Source organism: Chenopodium quinoa, unplaced genomic scaffold, assembly GCF_001683475.1.
Source record: "Chenopodium quinoa cultivar QQ74 unplaced genomic scaffold, ASM168347v1, whole genome shotgun sequence".
Classification (NCBI taxonomy): domain Eukaryota; kingdom Viridiplantae; phylum Streptophyta; class Magnoliopsida; order Caryophyllales; family Amaranthaceae; genus Chenopodium; species Chenopodium quinoa.
Genome location: NW_018742484.1, coordinates 200,046 through 212,553, shown reverse-complemented (window position 1 = coordinate 212,553; position 12,508 = coordinate 200,046). Strand labels below are relative to the sequence as shown.

Below are 12,508 nucleotides of genomic sequence, written 5' to 3'. Positions count from 1 at the left end.
ACCACTCAATTTATTCTCTCAATTTGGCCAAATTTTCTTAGACCATCGTAGTTAGTGGCATCATCGAGGTGTTGTACATAAAAACCTTACAAGTTTGCGTTGATTACCTCAACCCATCACGCAAAGTAACGCATGTTAAATTACCTGAGTCATGCTCGATCATGTTAAAATGGACCAAATTAAAACCGTGTTACGTTATACTAAGTCGTCTTAGGTCGACCATTGTGTTGAGTTGTACGTGCCTAGGAGAGCAAATCCCAATTATACTATTGTAGCATTTTGACTTTACAATGATGCAACCAATATTTAAGGTAGTGGAGCTTTCAAATTTGAGTGAAAGGTTAGAAGCTTCCTCTTAGAGTTGTGCATAAACCTAGGTTGTAAAATTGTTCTTTTTTCTTGACATTATGTAACACTTTTTTCCTTTTAAAATATATTCCTACCTTTAAAAATTGTTATGTTATGTAACTTTTAATTTGGGTATTTATTCCCGCTGCATGAGTTGTAACCATCACACAACCTAGATTTCTCTATCACAATCCTTCTGGTGCCCCTACTATATTTATCCACTGTACCCCTTCTTTTTCAGGCGCCCACACATTCGTCCACACTTCTATCTTACTCCCTTTGCCCCTATTTTTTTGCCCCATTACAAATAATTGGGTTTATAAGAAATTATATAGTCAAGTAAGGTCTTATTAGATTCGTACTATTAAATATTTATCTAACATCAAGTTTTTATAATTTTTAAGTGTATAAAAATAGAGTTACATACGTTTTAAGACGCGTCTTGGAGACCATAAAAAGTCAAATGAGGCAAAAAAAAAAAAAAAAAAAAAAAGAAAAATTGGAACAAAGGGAGTATAATATTTCATTGATGTGGTTATTTTTTTTTTGGTGTATTATCATCATTATTTGGTAGGCTTTTATACAAATATAGGATATTAGTATAAGCATTAACTCAAAGCTACTGATTCTTAACAGCATATAGACGAAGTTTCTTCTAAGCTAGGTTCAGAACGTCGTGAGACAGTTCGGTCCATTTCTGGTGTGGGCGTTAGTATGCAATTTTGAATACCGCCTTCTAAACTTTATCGGTAGAACCAGTTGCATGTACAATTACTCACATATCTCACATGACACATTCAACTTGATGTCTTATTCTATGATATGTAATGGTCAATTTTTTAGTATGTAAAACCGTCACGCCATTTAAAAAGCTATCGGATATCAACTTAAGATAATTGTTCAATTATGAACACCGATTAATGTTAAGCTCAAACATCCTAAGCACACGTGTTACTCGTTTCATTTTTCCAATCAAAATCACTCCAATTTGAGTAATATCGATGAGTTCAATTAATTAGATTGGCTATTGATATCACGAAATTATGTATGAAAATAATAATAATATACAATATAATATACTTTGTAATAAACTAATAATTATAAGCCCAAAGAAATGAAATTAGTAGTCAATTCAATTAAAAGGAAATAGAATTCATTCTTTATCCTATTACTCCTCGACTCCTCGTATATGACTGAGTATTGGCAAGGTTTTTATTGTACACTCGCATCTACACATGCTTGTATGACAACCGATGTACACTTGCTATTTGCGTCCATTTTTTGTATGTGTATGCCTATTGCATGTCCATGAGATGCTCTCCAAACTTGAGCAATACACACATTGGCACATGACATGTAGGCACATCTAAAATAAACACCAATTGTTTCATCTTTAATTTTTGTGATAAGTGTACCAAAATTTAAATATGACAAGATGTGGCGATGGACTTTGCCATGTTTTGAGAAGGAAAAAAAATATTATAACATGTATTTTGGTGTGTACTAAATATGTATAGAACTCAAATTTACCTTTTTAAAGTCACACCTTGATTATTATTAATCTCACAATTGTTAGGGTATGAGCACGTAACGAAAGTGTAAATAAATCGAGAAATTATAAAGATAAAATACAACATAGGCAATATAAAAGGAACACAATATTTAACGTGGGAAAAATCCTCTTAATAGAGGTAAAAAAAAAACTCACGACGACGAGCACTAAAAATAATTCCACTATAATAAAATATGAGAGTACAAAAAAACCCCAAATTATATAGGGTGATTAGGATACAATCAATAACTATCAACAGAAACTCTTAAAAGAGTTAAAAAATAAAAAATAAAATAATAAATAAATAAATAAATAAATAAAAAATAGTAGAATAACTTACAAAGAGGAGATAAATTTTGGGAGGCTAATATTTTTGTGAGTAAATGTGGTTGACTTTTTGTGGTTGCCCAAATCATGCCCAGCATCATTTATATTAGGGCTGTACAAAACTATCCAAGAATCTGAAAATTCGATAAACCGATCCGCAACTAATTCGAATTTTTTGGATATCCGATCCGAGTTTTCATTTCGGATCGGATTTCGGATCCGAAAAGGCAGATATCAAATGCGGATTTGGATATTGATTTTCAAAATTTCAGATATCCAATATCCGAAATATAAAAGCTAAAATAGTGAAATATATATAAATTTTTTAAATTATTCATATAAAACTGACCCTGTATTATTAACTTATTATAATATTCTTAGTATATTTAATGATAATTTTTATTACAAAAAGACTACTATTTTGTTAAAATATGTTGTACAACTTAAAGATAAAAAAGCGGTAGAATTAGTGAAATTTGAAAAGTAATCATAATCAATTTTACTTAATATTGGATAATGCGGATCTCTGAAATTTTCGGATCGGATTTGAAAATCAGTTGATATACTCGGATATACAATCCAAAATTACATTTCAAATCGGATATCCGATCCGTGAACAGGCCTAATCTATATATACTCGTACTAGTTAAATGAAGTCTTGATAAGCTTCTAGAATAGTGGAGATTAACCTATCAAACATTCTAAGCTTATGTATTTGCCGCCATAAGCATGCTCCTTCAATCTCTAGATTTTACTAAGTAATTTCTAGAGAAGTCTTTGATTGGGTCAAAGATTTAGGCCAAATGAAATTTTGAGCCACATCTAACACAAATGTTGTTTCTTTTAAGTTCATACAAAAAATTAACTAACTTTAAGCTCCAAATTAAACCCAGGGATAATTTGTAGCGGTATATTGTGAAAGAGATGATCAGACGTCCTTGTTTCTCATTACATATGCAATGTCATTCCATTTTTTCCAGGATGTACAATAAAGGACCTATATTCTAACCATTCTTTCGACTATCTAGTTGCTCAAAACGAACCAGCCTTCTAAACTCTGATTTCGTGCACCCTATATAAGTGGGTGATTTTGTTCTAAACATTCTTGTTAGATCCATTCTCTATACACTGACTTTACAATTCTTCTAGAGTTAATATATCACAATCTCTCTACATGATCATTGGTTTTTGCCGTGTTTTGCTGAATTGTACATCACCACTGAGGACCGAGCCAATGAACTTCTCAGCTTCTTCCTCATTCAGATCCCCAGTATACGCTGCATACCTCCCTTTCCGAGGTTTGTATGCCACCAAGAAGCTATTTGACGACCTGAATCCAGATTTATCAAAAGCCTCCAAGAAAGACTGCTGCTTCTTTGCATCTACCATTGCGTAGGAGATGGAATCTTTGGATTCAGATGACAGATTTCTTCTCCTTGATAATGATTTCTGTGAAACCTGGAACCCCATGTAAAGTTATAAACACAGTTAGCTGATCAAGTCATGCAGAGTTGCAGACTATTAAATGGAACTTTTCCGGTACAGGTACAAAATGGAACAGTATGATGAAGCAGGTACAAAATGGAACTTTTCTGGCCAAACCACGCTAGAGTCATGCTGACAATAAAAATGAATACAGTAATTTCTAATACACACAATCCAAATCAGGAAGGCAGACAAAAATTCAGATATCTGATTATTTTTTTATAATCGGATAAATTGCTGGCTAGTAACAATACAAAAAATAAAAATTAAATTTAAAAAAAAAAAAAAAAAAAAAAAAAAAATCCCTATTCTAAAGATAATAGTTAAGCACAGGAATCAGGATCAGGTACACTCTAATTTGATTTTCAACTTAAATTCTAAACTAATTATCAGATATGGAGTATTAGATATCCTCCAGTTCACAGCTAACTTTAGTACTCTCTTCAAATCAAAATATGAATTGATAAAGAAAGGGGAAGGAAAAGAAGGGGAGGGAAAGGGAAGGGAAAAGATGGTGAGTTTTCCTTCCAAATCTCTCCATTGTTGGAGGGATCAATTTCCTACTATTTAATCCCTCTATTTCTCTCCCCTCCAATTCCCTTCCTCCCTCATTTGTTATCCAAATGAAAGATATCCGATCTCTCTCCATTTTCCTTCCCTTCTTTTCCCTCCATTTCCTTCAATCCAAACACACCTTTTGTTCCTAGATATAAGTCATTATGCAAAATTAAATACCAAAACATTTAAATAACATAATAGGCATTTCATGAATCACTGCAATATTAAAGCCACGTGACAAATTAGAACGACTTCAACTAAGCTTTACCGAATTTTAAATATTTGTATGAATGCCTAACATGACTTGTATTTTCAATTAGAGTGAATTTTTATTTAATTTAATAGGCTCATATCTGTTAAGGTCCTATCATCAGAAAGATCCCACTTACCGCTGATAGAATTGATTCGAGTCTGTCTCTAGACTTTGATGATCTAAAACCACCAATTAAGCAAACAGGACTTTCTTCTCCACAAATTGCATGAAAATTTGATGCTGTCAAGATTGGTAATTGTTTGCTAGAAGATTCACTCTCAGACTTCTTAGTCTGACTTGCAGCAATTTTGTTCTTCTTTTCAAAACCATCAAGTAAGAGACCAAGTTCCTGAACAGCAGACTCTAGATCTCTCGCAGATATTCCTGCTTTCAGTATGTGTTTTTCTCCGTTTGACAGCCACCCCACAATAGCTGGAAGTGCATTAACGCCTAACCTTTTGACCTCTTGATCAGAAACATCATGAACCTGTAAAATCAATCAAAAGCCAAAACTACCCTTTTAACTTGCACTCTTACATTTCTATAATAAATTGACACCGATATTATATCATCAGGTTGGATTATTATATCAGGTCAAAACAATAAATAGGTAGCAGACCTGATGTTCCACATCTCTCAAAGATTGAACAAAACTTTATTTCCCTGTATTATGTCTTCCTTATTTTCATTTATTTAAGAAGAGAGGGAGGGGAGTGCAGGAACTCTAGAACAAACATATAATACCTGAGCATCATAGAAGATAAATCGTTTGCAATACAAGCTGCTGAGAGTACGCCAAATCACTGGTGTATCTTTTTTGGTAGAGAGAAGCATAACTCGAGGTGACCTCTCCCCAGAACCACCAAATGAAGGCTGAAAGTCAGCCAGGCTAACGCGTCTCGAAAACCTTGGCAAGTGTTCCTGACAAAAGCTTTTCAAGCTTTTCACATCCCACTCATCATTATACTCGACAAAGGAGCCACTCTCACTTGTTATGTAGGAATAAACAAATAATCTGGGCACTCGACGAGGATGTATTACATGATTCTTACAAAAAGAAGATTCAATCTCACAATTTATTTTACCAACCTGCACAAACAAACATGAGCATCAGTACTGTACTGTTATGAGAAACCGGCAAAATTTCTAGAAGAAAGAATAGGACTGTACTTTCAAAGCTCCCTTCAATGAATTAGCAATCTCCTCCAAGATAGATTCATACTGCTGAGCTGACATCATTGAGGGGGTATAAGATAGCAGAAGCCAAGTAATACCCTTGCCATTTATTTCTTTCTCGAACACCTGTGAACTTACTGCACGAACAGTCTTGGGGGGCTTCTTAAACCAAGATTGTGATCCAGCTGAACCACCAAATGTAGATCCAGATGATCTACCAAAACCACTGCCCATGTCACCACCAAAAAGGTTTGAAAACATATCATTGAGGCCAAAACCAAAAGGACTTCCACCGCCAGATCCACCAAATGGGTTTCCACCGCCAGATCCACCAAAGGAGAAGGAGAAAGTCCGGCCACCCCCACCCATATTTTGCCACTGCCCCCCTGATCCTCCGCTCGTGAAGTGGGTGTATCCACCATAATCTCCTGCACCCCCACTATCAAAGGAAGGTCCACCTTTTTCATCACCGTATAGGTCATAGTTTTTCCTCTTTTCCTCATCAGACAATTTCATAAGCTGCACAAAATATACATGATAAATAGATACCTCAGAAAATTTCAAAATAGGTTATTTAAAAGAGAAAGGAGCGGAATCTCAGCCACACAAGAGAGAAAAAACGCCAAAGACACACCCACTTTCATTCCCCAGGATGCCCCTCAAAATAAAAAGGAGGATAAGAGGGAGTTTATGATGCTGTGCAAAAAAACAAAAACATCAAATATGTCAGGCATACAAAGCTCATAATAAGCCAAAAAAGAACATAGAAAAACAAAATTTTCACAAGTAACAAAGACTGAAGTACAGAAAAAGAAATTGAACTTCTACAGAAGATCAAATTTAACACCAATATATCAGCCCTATCACATTACCTCAGAATTCTAATACTCCTTAATCGCACTTTTAATCCTATTCTATAAGCATATATCAAAAGCCGCCAATTCAGCAATGACATTTCTTAGTCTGCTCTACATTAAAAAAAATAATAATAATAATAAAAAAAGAGCGCAGAAGCCAAAAAAATGTGTGCCCCATGTTTTAAAGCCTCTGGGTCGTTGATCTAAAATTCATGATATTACACTTATAACCTCTGCTTTAATATATACACATTATTATGCAATGTATGGTAGAAGAGGAAAAGATTTTGAAGGGCAATATATGGTACATGGGGAAAAGATTTTGAAGGGCACTATATGGTACATAGTGGATGGGGAAAAGATTTTGAGGGCAGTCTACTCTTTCTAAATTTCCTACGTATCTCTTCAATTGTGATATGAGAACTGCTGAAACATGAACTCAACAGTTAAACAACTTCAAAGTGAATGTATACCCCAATGAATTGAACAATCATCACCTTCAGATAAAGCAAGGCTAATTACACATTACCATTATTGATCTCCTCGAACTTTGCTTGAGCTCCTTTATTCTTGTTTTTGTCGGGGTGATATTGTAAAGAAAGCCTAGAAACAACAAAAAAAGTTGGGAGTAAGAATTATGCACGTCCCTTGAAGCCATCTTTGAGCAAGCTATAAATTGACAGTTGCACAAAGACAATTTCATTATATTACTATCTCCTCAACAGATTACATATAGCATTATATGAAAATTTTTGTTTCATCATCCGAAGAAATGAAATGAATTGTTATTTTGAATACAATAGCTCCCGGATAAGTCAAGAGGAAGAAAGAACCAACTTTATACAGATACCAGCAATGTATATCACACAAGATGACGAGAAATTTCATTACTAAAGTAAAACTTGTATAAGCAATAGGCTTGCATCAGTGAAGTGTTTAATACTATTAACTTATGAAAGCAATAAGCTTGCATCAACGAAGTGTTTATATATAATATTAACTCATAGCTGATTTTCATTCCTACAGAAGTTGATTGACATTTATAAAATGCAAATAAAGAGTCTAATGCCTGACTCGACAGTAAAACTAAGGGTAACCCATTTTAGCATAGAACAGCATGACAGATAAGACGATAACATCTCATGTCAACCTTCTTTATAAATCACAACACTAAAAGGAAAATTAACAATGAGAGAATCACAGAAGTACTGAATAATCAATACTATATTACTATTGTTCCAAATTCAAAGACAATATCTGTAGACTACATGCTTTACAAAGTGGATGAAAGAACATACTTGTGGAAGGCCTTCTTAATATCACGTTGACTGGCATTCCGATCAACACCTAGTACCTGTAGGAGGAAAATAATATATTAGGAGCCCAAACATGTTAAGAGAATCTAATAAATAAGGAATATTCTGATGAAAAATCATAATGTAGAGACAATGAACTCACGGAGTGGCAGAGCCACATTAACCACAAAGGTGTCTCAAGACCATGTACAACTAGGACTAGATAAAACTTTACAAGCTACCTTCTTTCTATGACGAAAAACTAATGCATAAAATAAGAGTTTTAGCCACACACTTCATTCCAGAGATCTACGTCCTAATATTCCCCCTGCTAATTTGATTTTGTTTCTGTAGAGCTACTTAAATTAGTATCCATGCCCACACCAACCCACTAATATAAGCATTGAAGCCTAAAGTTTGGAAAGTGAGAAGAAAATAAAAAATTAAAGTAAATTACAACCAAATGTATGAATATGTAAAGTTTTGGTGCAGCTACTGCAGAAACTACCAAATTAGCCAAAGATATTCCTGAAGCAGAATATATATTAGGATCTTTCTATTGAAGGTACATTGCAGTATTTGTAGATCATGGATACTACCATGGATACCAATTAAGATTTTTACAAAGTCATGGATTCCCGGCAATGTTCTAATTAACATGCATACAGAGTATACTTGCTAGAATATATTTTCACAATTTGATCCACGGCCATAGACTTAGGAGAGTTAGGACTAATATTTTATAGATTCATCTCTGCCACGCATTGCCTCTGCAATGACTGCAAGTGCAACTCTTAGGTGTAAAGATTGTTTTGCATCCTACAGACTACTCAGATCACATCCCACTTATCCTTTTGGTAACTTCCACCTAAGCATTACACACCACACCTCACTTGAAAAAAGACATTTAAATTGATTACATTATCAATTAGCAGAGGACAGGCTACACAAGGGAAAGTAAAAAGGCTCCACCACATGGCCAAACGAAGGACAAACATCTACCCGAAGGCAGAAACTCAGCTACACCAACCTATATAATTCATGGGAAGAAGCTCTCTCTCTCTCTTTCTTTCTTATAAATTGCTGGCCCTCTAACTGAATAATAACTTCCTCAACCCCAAGACTTTTCCCACAATCCAAGCAGCATGCCTACCATCTCAGTAATAATAAATGATACCTTGAACAGTGATACATGTATCTATATAACCATATCCTTATCACGATCTCAATAAGACCATAACAATCCTTATCATCATTCACAATTCAATTCAAAACGCTAAATCATTTAAGCCGTTAAGGCCCCTGGCTATTGTGTATACACAGAATACACATTCTCCCAAGCTAGCTCTTCTAGGTGCCTCCACAAATTCTGTCTACTGAAAATCCTAGGTAAGTAGCCAATGATTTTCATTAACTTCTAATCTTTTCAAAATTTTAAAATTTATAACTCCAAAGAATTTGTATTTCGAGCTATACAGTATATGATAAATGTCATTCATTTAATGTATATCACTACATGTATAAGAATATTAAGATATCTAAGAAACTCCAATAGTACAAACCCGCGAATTCCAATTTCAAATTATGTATATGATATATGTCATTCATTTAATGTACATCACTACATGTATAAATCACTACATGTATAAGAATATTAAGATATCTAAGAAACTCCAATAGTACAAACCCGGGAATTCCAATTTCAAATTATCCAACATCAACAGCATGCTCTACCAATTAGGCGAACCAAAAGAGAGAGAGTGAGGGATAGCTCATGTGGTTAGAGATTCTCTCCCGATTCCAGGATATCCTAGGATTGATTTTCATCACCCGCCCTTGTGGCGCTGTAAAACCCAAAAAAAAAACACGAACCAAACGATACTAGATATTCTAATAGACGCCCGAGTGATTAATAAACGCCCTGTTCTTTACCTCAGTTTCATGACAAAGTTCAATACACCCCATATTTTCACTCACTGATCTACTTAAAATAATAATCTTCAGGAACGAATTACATTATATCAATTACACATTTTTAAATAACGCACTCTCCAATTTAACCATAATATTACAACAAGTAATTCAAAAAAATTTAAATTTCACTTCAATAGCAAATCAAACCTATCCCCAATTTCAAAAAAAAAAAAAAAATACCATTAAGAATTAGTAAAACAATTCCCATGTTGATCAATTTCACAACTTGTAACTCAAACATCCAAAATAACTATAAAATTAAATAATTGACAAACCCAATTCATCACCAACCCATTTAAAGAAGAACAAAAATCAAATTAATACCCAAAATCCGTCAGAAATTGCGCAGAAATTTAAAAAAAAAAAAAAAGGATATGTATACCTTATAAGGGTCTGATGCCTTCTTAGCTTCAGCAGCAAAGATGATCAAGGTTGCCAGAATTAATGGCGCAAGCTTCTTACCAATACCCATTTTTTATTTCTTTTAAAAAAAATTCAGGAATTTTGAAGTTTTTTCTTTATTTTATTTTATAGAGAGAGAGAGTGAAGATGAAACAGAGAAACGAAAAGGAGAGAGAATATAAATAGATTACTGGTATGATTGCACAAAATCTAGAAACTCCGAGATTGTTTAGAACACGTGGCATGTTCAGGTTGGTGCACGGAAGCTGAACCAATGGCGTTGCAGTAAATTATATTTTGACGTTTCAAATTATTGAATTTGCTGACAGTTAGGATCCACGTATTTATAGGTATCACAAATTCTTTATGAAGATAGATTTTTATTAAGTTATTGTAAAACGGTTAAAAATTATCCTAAAATATTTTAAATTTATCCTTATATCACATAGTTACCCCTTTTTACACATAAATTTTACCCTTAAAAAATACTTATAATGTACTAGTACGTATCTCGGGCGATGTCCCGAGTTACCTCTCAATATATATCCTTAGGTTTTAAAAATCCTTATATTAAATTTTAGGATTCTTTTTTTTTTTTTTTGAAAACAAGATTGCTTATTTGGAATTTTAACTCTGGTGGCATTGCCCAATTTGTTTATTGAATTTTAAAATAAATTTTTTTTATCTATGTGTCAAATTTTAAAACATATCATTGATACGAACATTATTATGTAAGAGGTGTATCTCTTTTGATTTAGGATATTTTGACGCAGAATATTATTGATTTTTGTAAGAATGCGATACATATTATAGAAATATACACTATACTAGTTTTGTGCCCGGGCGATGCCCAGATGGTTGATAAAATTTTAGTATATACTTTTTGACTTGAATGTTAAATACAGTTATATAATCCTTTTTGATAATGCATGATATTTAGACATACGATATTATAACGCTTATTTATATAATATAATAGTGTATGTTTTTTTTTAAAATATATTTAATTTATCAAAAAGGATTATTCAATTGGTATAAAATAAGAAATCTATGTTATTATTGACTTGACTATTTTATTGAACTTAAATTATTTCACTGAACTAAAAGTATATTTACCAAACTAAAATTATTTTTACCAATTACAACTTATATTTACTAATTCTCTATTAATTTTTTAACTAAATTAAATATATTATAAATGGATCTTATTTTAAAGAACTTTTTAAAACGAATTTAATGATGGAAATAAAATTGAGTTATAGGATATTTATTAAAAGTTATGATTATTTTGTATATATGAAATATTAGAATTCTATCGATAATAAAACTTTATACAACAATTTTATCTTAAAAAATCTATCCAAAAATCGCTTACTTAGCATCATGTGTCACAAGACTCACAATAATACCTACTCATCTCCTACGTGGCACGACACTTGACGAAAAATTGGAATGCTAAGTATCGTTGTCTCGTGGCCTAGCTGCGAGACTGGCTTTATTTATTAGTGATATGATATGAAAAAAAATAATAATAATCTATGTTATTCGACTTTTTTTTAACAGGTTATAATTTTTTTTAATAGAGTTATAATTTAATTTGAGAGGGTTATAATTTAATTTGTATACATAAAATGTTGGTATTTTATCGAAAATAAAACTCTAAACCATCAATTTAATCCTAAAAATCTATCCAAATTTTATTAAAAATAAAACTCTAAACTAAATTTTTATCTTACGAAATATGTCTAAATCTATCTAACACTTTTAATAAATAATTTTTACCTATGTGTCGCGACACTTGACGAAAAGTTAAAACGTCAAATGTCGTTGCCTCGTGGTCTGGCTAAAAGTTTCTTTATATATTAGTTATATGATATGATTTGATTAATCATACTACTCTTCATAGAATGTATACATAAGAAATTACACATTAATTTACAATCAAATCCATTACAAATTAAAAGTTATCCTTAAAGGGATTAAAGTTAGGGTAATGTTATATGTAGCCCGCATATAAGCATTTAATATACTCCCTATTTTAATATTAAGCTGAAAATTTATCGTCAATTCACGAGTAAATCGGTGTAATAAATGTTAATTTAATGTCTATTCTTTCCACCTTTAGCTTCTTATATGCAGCCCTAGCTTTTTCCAAAGTTACCATAAAAATTGTTAATACTACCCTTAAATTGACCGTCTTACAATAAAACTAATGTAAGTCTGCCATATACAAGACTTAGGTGTTATTTGAATGTTTGGTTTACATTAAAAACATAGGAAT

The 12,508-nt window shown here is 32.6% G+C and overlaps 1 pseudogene; it reads right to left on the bottom strand.

Annotated features, from left to right (window-relative positions):
• Window positions 1-3,110: 3,110 nt before the first annotated feature.
• LOC110719298 lies at window positions 3,111-10,394 on the bottom strand (annotated as a pseudogene).
• Between the last annotated feature and the right edge of the window lie 2,114 nt (window positions 10,395-12,508).